Source organism: Rattus norvegicus, chromosome 17 (genome assembly GCF_036323735.1).
Source record: "Rattus norvegicus strain BN/NHsdMcwi chromosome 17, GRCr8, whole genome shotgun sequence".
Classification (NCBI taxonomy): domain Eukaryota; kingdom Metazoa; phylum Chordata; class Mammalia; order Rodentia; family Muridae; genus Rattus; species Rattus norvegicus.
This window is the reverse complement of record NC_086035.1, coordinates 74,249,886-74,257,500: the sequence shown is the minus strand read 5'-3', so window position 1 is coordinate 74,257,500 and position 7,615 is coordinate 74,249,886. Positions and strand designations below refer to the sequence as shown.

Below are 7,615 nucleotides of genomic sequence, written 5' to 3'. Positions count from 1 at the left end.
TCTCAGTAATTGAGTTATCTCCTTCTAAGCCTCTGAGCTTATGACAAAGGAGAGAGGGAGAGAGGTCTTTTTTCTAGCCTTTTTTCTACATTTGTATGTGTGTGTGTGTGTGTGTGTGTGTGTGTGTGTGTATCCCCAATTTAATATTGAAATATGAAGCTCATAGATACCTTTAACTTAATCTCATCATCTGTAAATTCCTTCTAAAATAAAATCTTTTTTAATAAGATAACCATATTGTGCCAAAATGGGGCTACTTGAGTGCCTCCGGCATCTTTTACAGTCTCAAAGAATAGTAATTTATTATGATTTTGATTTTATATTTAAATATGTACATGTACATTCGTATGTATGCTAGAATATAATTGATGTTTTGTTAACTTGCCTATGATTTTAAAAGGTAAAGTATTGAATACTTTAAGAAGTCTCTGAGAACAATAGCCACATAAAGTCATGAGAATCCCAGATGAGAGTGCCAGGAGTTTTTGCCCTGAACAGTTTTCTAAGACTATCCTAGCTAACCCCTCACAATCCTCATTAATCTTGACTTGGAAACCTTATGTAAATAGTTTCAGCTAAGACTTGGATTATGCATAAAAAAATCAATGTAAGAAGAGGAATTATGATTGAAGTTTTGGTATAAAAATTAGTAAATGCCCCATAAATTTAGCAGATAGGTAGGAGCTGTATTGGTATAGCTCCTATTGGTCTTAATTTTCTAGAATTAAGAAAATCAATTCTAGAATTGTGAACACTACATCATAAGAGGGGACTGAAGAACTATCAGACTGGTTTCACTATGCCTAAATCTTTCAGAGAGCTGTGTTTGACAGTCATCCGAAACAAACAAGCAAACAAGCAAATAATAAGTAAGGAAACAAATAAGGAAATATATAAATAAATAAATAAATAAATAAATAAATAAATAAATAAATAAATGTTCTGTGCCATCATCTCCCCTTGAGAAGAACACATAATTACAATCAAGCATACACAAACCATAATCTTCTAAGACAGTAGTTCTTGACTCCTCCTTCCCGAGTGAGGATTTCCTGTTGTGAAAATTGACAAAGTGGCTTGGAGATAGCTTTCCTGTAATTAATTTTCCTTGTGTGTGAATCTAATACTGATGCAAAGGTGTTGCTCATTTGACAACCTCAAGGTTTCATGTCTAACCATCCAACAGGAAAGGAAGAACACAACAGAGCTTCCCAGAATCCCTCATTAATTAGCTCTAACCCTCTGTCTATGGTGTTCATCCACTCATCTAAAACCGCTAATTGTTATCAATTGAATGATTTTCAGGATGAAATCAATACCTAGGAAGAATATAGCTCATTTACATTGCTTGTTGAACAGCGAGGTGACATGGACTGCTCATCCTTATGAATCCAGACGAGATATGAACTCCAAGTAAACAGAGACCAGACATTGTTGACTGCAAAGAGTGTGGGACTTGAAATAACAAAGACTAGATTTCTTGCTGTCCCTGATGATCGATACATTAAACAATCTGAGCTCAATGAGTTTTCCTTCCCCCATCCACAAAATTCAGACCAGGTCAAAATGTTATTTAATGCTAAAAAAAAATTATAATTTCCAAGGCACGTGTCAAACTCCGTGATATCGTGTGATCAAGTGAGGCAAAAGCTACACATTTCAGAATACCACAGTTATTATACTCAATCTATTTCCTCCTTAGTAATTAAACATCAAGGGGGAAAAAATGGAATCCTCCCCAATTTCTGCATCTATTTGATTTTCTTCCATTCAATGTGTGGCTTTTACAGTGAAACCGAGTTGAGATATTTGAGAATATAAAGGGTTTTGGATGAGTGAACATTGAGTGACTGAAGCTCTCAGGGAGGAATTTGAAAGATCTCAGAGGCACGCAGCCATGTTATATAAACATATTTTGCACAGTACCATCCCATGCGTGATACTGGCGCCAGAGTTGCATTAAGTGAAATTTTATCCAAAATGTGTGAAGGTGTTCTGAGTTTGTTTGTCTGCTCTCCTGCTTTTTCTCAATGTCCTCAAATAAAAATGAAGGCAGGGCGGACAAACGAGCTCTATGTTGAGTAGGGCCTAACCAGACCGAAACATTTTAATTGCAGCCAACTTTGTCAAAACTGTCACTCTGGCCCCAGAGCAATTTTTGGAGAGACTTCGGCATTATAAAAAAAATTTCAAGAGGCTCATCCTATTGAAGTCTAGAGAAATTTGTTTTCCCTCTTTTCTCTTTCATTGAGGGATGGAGGTAAAAGAAACACGACATAGTTGTAGCTCTTCCTGACTTCTAAAGTCCAGGAGTGTTTGGATGCTGGCACGTCAGAGCTGCCCTAAAAGGCATTTATTTATCTTTTGTGCATGCCTCCCTTACCTCAGCGACTAAAATAAAGTGTATATTTATTTTCCTGGAAATACCCAAAGTGGTCCTGGCTAAGCTTTAAATCTATTTTTCTATATGCTGTGGCTTTAAATGTTGCTGTCTGTACTTGGCAAAAGCAGATAACTGGAGGGAGAGCACAGCAATAACTGAACGTGGGGAAATCACGGGGGTAACGGACGGCCCAAAAGTCAAATTAGGAATTTTTTTTGACTCCATGAATTGTAAAAACCCCTCTGCTGGTGCCAGTGAGTTTGCTCGTGGCTGTCACTGCAGCGCTCATATGTTGAAGTATTGGGACTCGTTTGTTTCACTTGAGTCTGAAACCACAGCAGCCACAACAGAAATCACACCTTTTTCCCTCTTATGGAGTATACCATGGAATTTAATAACTCTTCACTCATCTTATATTTCCTTGGAAATGTTTGGATGTTTGTGATTTTCTTATCAATGTTCTTCTCAATAACAGAGAAAATGCTCTAAGGACTGACTTATACTTGGATGAAAAAGTGTGTCATAGTCACTATGAAAATGATTTACCCAGAACCTGATACAAAGAGCTGTTTTCTCCATCTGAGGTCCTTACTGTACAAGTATTTAAACTGAAGAAAAATGGTTATGCTTATTTTTAAACAACCCGTTCTTTAAAGAATTCAGTTCCCAAAATTGGTTCAGTTGTTAAAGGTTAGGCTCACTACAAAAAAATAGAAGAATTCAGTTGCTGTTTTCCACAGAAATCCAGTTTCTCCAGTAGAATACTAATCTAAAATTATCCCTAATGTTTGAATGTTTATTTTTCTGATAAGAAGGAGAAAATTTCAAAAATTAAACTATTTTTAATGTTTTTAAATTAATATCAAAATGACTATATATGAATCCCATGTCTTTAAGATCACCATTATAAAGAAATTGTAGGGTCATGGAGGTGGCTTAAGAGGACAAAAGAGACGTTCACATAAGTAGTCTGGCAACATGAGTTGTGTCCAAAGGACCTAAATAAAGCTGGAAGGACGGAACTAAGTCTACATAGCTGTGGCCCACATGTGCACTTTGGGAGCAAATATGCAAGGGTGCACACACACATACTAAAATAATCAATTTTAATTTAAATGGACTTTTATAAAAGGAAAATGGTGTTTAGTTATATTTAAATAGAATTGTTTACCCCCCCAAAAAATACACAAATGTTTTATTTCTTTAAATGTCTTATATGTAGAAGGTGGCTACAAGCTAGTCATGAAATCAACCCTGAATCAAGCTGTATTGATTGAAGAACGAGTAGTTTGTTACTCCCCTTACTCAATGACTGTCTTGAAGAGAGCTAGACTGTTTGTTTGATCGTACTGTGGGTGGGGCTGTCTACTGAGAGCTGCACTTAGCATGTTTTGGCTTGGGGAGGTTAATAATGACAGATTTTCCTCTGGATGCTGCAGACATGTATGGTACATGTGCCATCAACAATTTTTCTGGGAAGGATGGCGAAGATTTTCTTAGAGAAGCCTTAACAGACTTTACCTTGAGACTATGGGGTGAGTGTTTTGTTAAGGGACTATATTCTGCAAGCCATTTAAGAGTAATCAACAATGTGGAAACTCACTCTGCACACATTCCTTCTGCAACTTGGCTTTTTAACGCAGAACAATACTATTGACACTGATTTTTTTTTTACTGTAACTAAATGACATTATTTACTCTGTACACACCGACTTGCCTGGGCCCAGGGTCATTTGTACCCAACAGTGATGAAAGTTGAACAAACAAATGGGAGCCAATCAGGGGATTATATGGAAGGTTATGGAAGAAGACAGGGGACGTCTATTGAATGCTGAAGGTATATGGTCACCCTGTGGTTGGAAAGTGGACTTTTCAGATTAAGGGTCTGAAAAAGAAATGTGGGGTTACCCTTGCAAAGATAAATTTCAAAGAAAAACAAGAAGGAGAAATGAGAATACCCTCCATCAGGAATTCAGGATAGCGCTTTTGAGCCACTGTCATGAGTTTCACATATTGGCAAAACTCTGGAAGAGAAGGTGAAAAATCGAATAATAATCTATGTACTGCAGAAGTACAATAATAATCTACATTTCTTCTGTATATTTTATTTATTGTTATATATGATGAATACAAAAAGAAAGTGCCTGTTTTAGTTACTTAAAATTGTTTCTGAACATATAATCATACATGCGGTGCTTAATCACGTCTTATAAATTTTTTTTTTGGTTCTTTTTTTTTTCGGAGCTGGGGACCGAACCCAGGGCCTTGCACTTCCTAGGTAAGCGCTCTACCACTGAGCTAAATCCCCAGCCCCACGTCTTATAAATTTAAGGGAGCCAGCTAGTATTGACCCTCTTTAAGAAACAAAGAAACTCTTATCTGGAACAATGTTCCAAGAGTTAATAAATATACAAAACATTGACCTACCACAGTGTAGCTGATACTTGAGCTGGGACTTCACATTCCAAGGCTTCACTTGGGAGAATAGATCATTGCTGCTTAAAAACAGAATATTCGTGGGTCTCCATTTTTAACAAACACATGTAATGTCCTGTTTGGAGGCTTTTTCTCTCAATGCTCTTAAATATGAAGTACTTTTGGCTGTATGATTTATTAAAATGATTCCATTGTTCCATAGTCCTTCTTGTTAGAGCCTTGAGCAGTCTAAAACAATCATGAAACAGGTAAAATAAGGAATCCAAGTTCTTTTGAAAGCTCTGGTTAGTGGCTTTGGCTTGAGCAACCGTGGCTTCTAGAAAGAAAGACCATGTAGAGAGGAAGTTGGTGTCCAGGCTGGTCAAGTAAAGGAGATGACATCATAGAGACCTCTACAATGATGATCACTGACCACCTCTCCTCGCTCAGCCTCACTGGAGGAACCACACTCAGTTTGGCCAAAGATGCCATCGGTGGGACTACATATAGGCTTCTCTACAGATTTGCAGGCAAATGGCTAAGCTGACCATTCTTTCCCAACCTAGATTTGCACTGGGTCCTCATAAAGCTCTCACATTTAAAGCCTGTATATTGAAACAGAGAGAGCAATCCCAACATTCAGCTCAAAATCTTCTCCCACTCAGCCTGTAGTGTAGAGGTGTGGACAAATGACTTGTCTCCAACAGCACGCATGTATTCGGCCAAGACTTGTTTACAACCTAGGGCGGCGTTCTCTTTATGGAGTGTTGGATCTTTTGAAAGGCAGTACTGGGAGTTGGCAACCTCTGTGAAATCCCAACACAAATAAAAGTGTACATTTTCATCACTGGCCCCCAAATGCACACCGTTGTCACCTACTTCCTAGATCATACGTATATCCAAATGAGGTAAAAGGGTTCCCACCATTATCTGTCTACCCGACGTTTACTACCTCACTCTGCCAAATATCGAGTGGGGGAGCAGACATACGCAGATCCTGTCACTCCTACTCCCATAAAAATGTCATCTGATTTCTGGTGTTCACATACTTTAACCTATGCTTTTGACATCCATATGCTGATTCAACAGGTCATTAAAACCTTCCCTTTAACCAAGTATGGTGGTTCACGACTGCAATGCCAACACTTGGAAGATTGAAGAAGACTCACTGCGAGTTCAGGACCACAGTGAAGTCCAGCCAGCTTAGACTATAGAGCAAAGCATTGTCTCAAATAAATAAAATAAAATAAGAGAAATACCTTTCTCTGTACACAGTTCAGACCGTGCCAGCTAGTAAGTCATTTAGATTGGCTGTGGAGTACCATGATTTCCAGAAAAGATACATTTCAGAAATCTGTCCATCTGTTGACGTTTCTGCAACTGTTGGCCCCAGCTTCTGGTCTAGAAGAGAAAGTAGAGGTACTAATGTAGAAACATAGAGCTTGTAAATCTCCCCCTCGCTCTGACTCTTGATCTCACTTCAAAAAACGAGAAGAGGAAAAAGCGAAGTAGAAAAGCCAGAGTAAAGATCTCTGCGTTGTTTCTCAACCACTTGTCCTCAGCACCCCGGGAGGAGAGCATAGAGTCACTCTAAATGAAAAGACACAGAGCAGAGAGAAAGTCCAACCATAAACCGGTGCCCGTGTGGACTTTGCTTTCTCCTGAAAGGCGGAGGCATTTTCATTATAAGTTTGGGGAAAGCAGAGTTTCACTCTGGCCAATGTGAAGCAGCTAGCGTTCTGGAAAATGAACGCAGCGAACTTTTCCCACCACCGTGTGCTGAGCGAACCTGAAACGCCTTGGGGAAGGACAGCATATTACTCTGGGTAAATGAGAAACACACAGAAAATAAAATTGTTAGGTTTTGCCTGGAATTGAAAATTGTCGAAGGTTGAAGACTTTAATGTAAGGGGGGTTTATCAACAGCCGCAGCATCAGCGGCTTTATCAGGCCCACACTGAGGGCTGCAAAAGGCACTTCCTGCCGATGAAATTACAGAGCTAGAGATTGGGCTCCAGATTTTATACTCAGGAAACCCTTGAAAACATGTTCGCCACTATCATGCTGGGGGAATTAATATATTTGACATTAACCCCTAAAACTTTTTGAGGTGGCACCCCAAACGTGGCATCTACTCCAAGAGCATTCTTCAAAAATTTCATAATAAAGTACTAGAAACTCATTTTATAGGAGAGGCATTGGCAGAAAGATCTGAACCCATATTTTGCATAGAGGAGACACTTAAGAAAGGAATGATTTGTTACTAGAACTAGAAATATTACAGAGAACAGAAAAGAAAATTAATAATTATAGACAGAACCAAAATTGAATAAAACTACTTTTATGCATGCTTTTAGCTATTTTTAATATGGGTTCTTGCACATGTCTGTACGTTCGTGTTGCTTATTTATAAATTAAAATAGTAACATAAGAAAGACAAATGATAAATAAGTTAGTGTAAAATTCTGGTAAGTCTTCGTTTGATCTTTACATTTTGTGAAAGTAAAAATATGTGTGGCCTGCTCATCAGCTACTTCTGGAGCACCTGGCTACAAATAAAATTATACAAAGTAAGCGTAAAAATTAGAGTTGCCTTAGTGCATTAAATTCAGTAGCATTCTGTGGGGCCAGACATCTATGATAAGCTCAGGTATTTGAGACTGGGAGCCTCCCATCCTCCATTCCCCCACATGTGGTCGATAGCAGAACAGAGCCCACCCCTGTAAACTAGTGTGGGGTATGTTTTAGTTGGTAGGGCAGCTTCCTGGTGAATTCAGAGCATTGGTTTTAATGTCCATTGTTTAATCATCATCATCA

General features: G+C 38.4%; 1 long non-coding RNA gene across 1 annotated transcript in view; it reads right to left on the bottom strand.

Moving 5' to 3' along the window:
* The window catches only part of LOC134482602 (uncharacterized), a 21,997-nt gene extending 16,411 nt beyond the window's left edge, over positions 1-5,586 (bottom strand). Inside the window, exon 1 of the long non-coding RNA XR_010058984.1 lies at positions 4,811-5,586. This is a non-coding gene — a long non-coding RNA (uncharacterized LOC134482602). The remainder of the gene's footprint in view (positions 1-4,810) is intronic.
* Between the last annotated feature and the right edge of the window lie 2,029 nt (positions 5,587-7,615).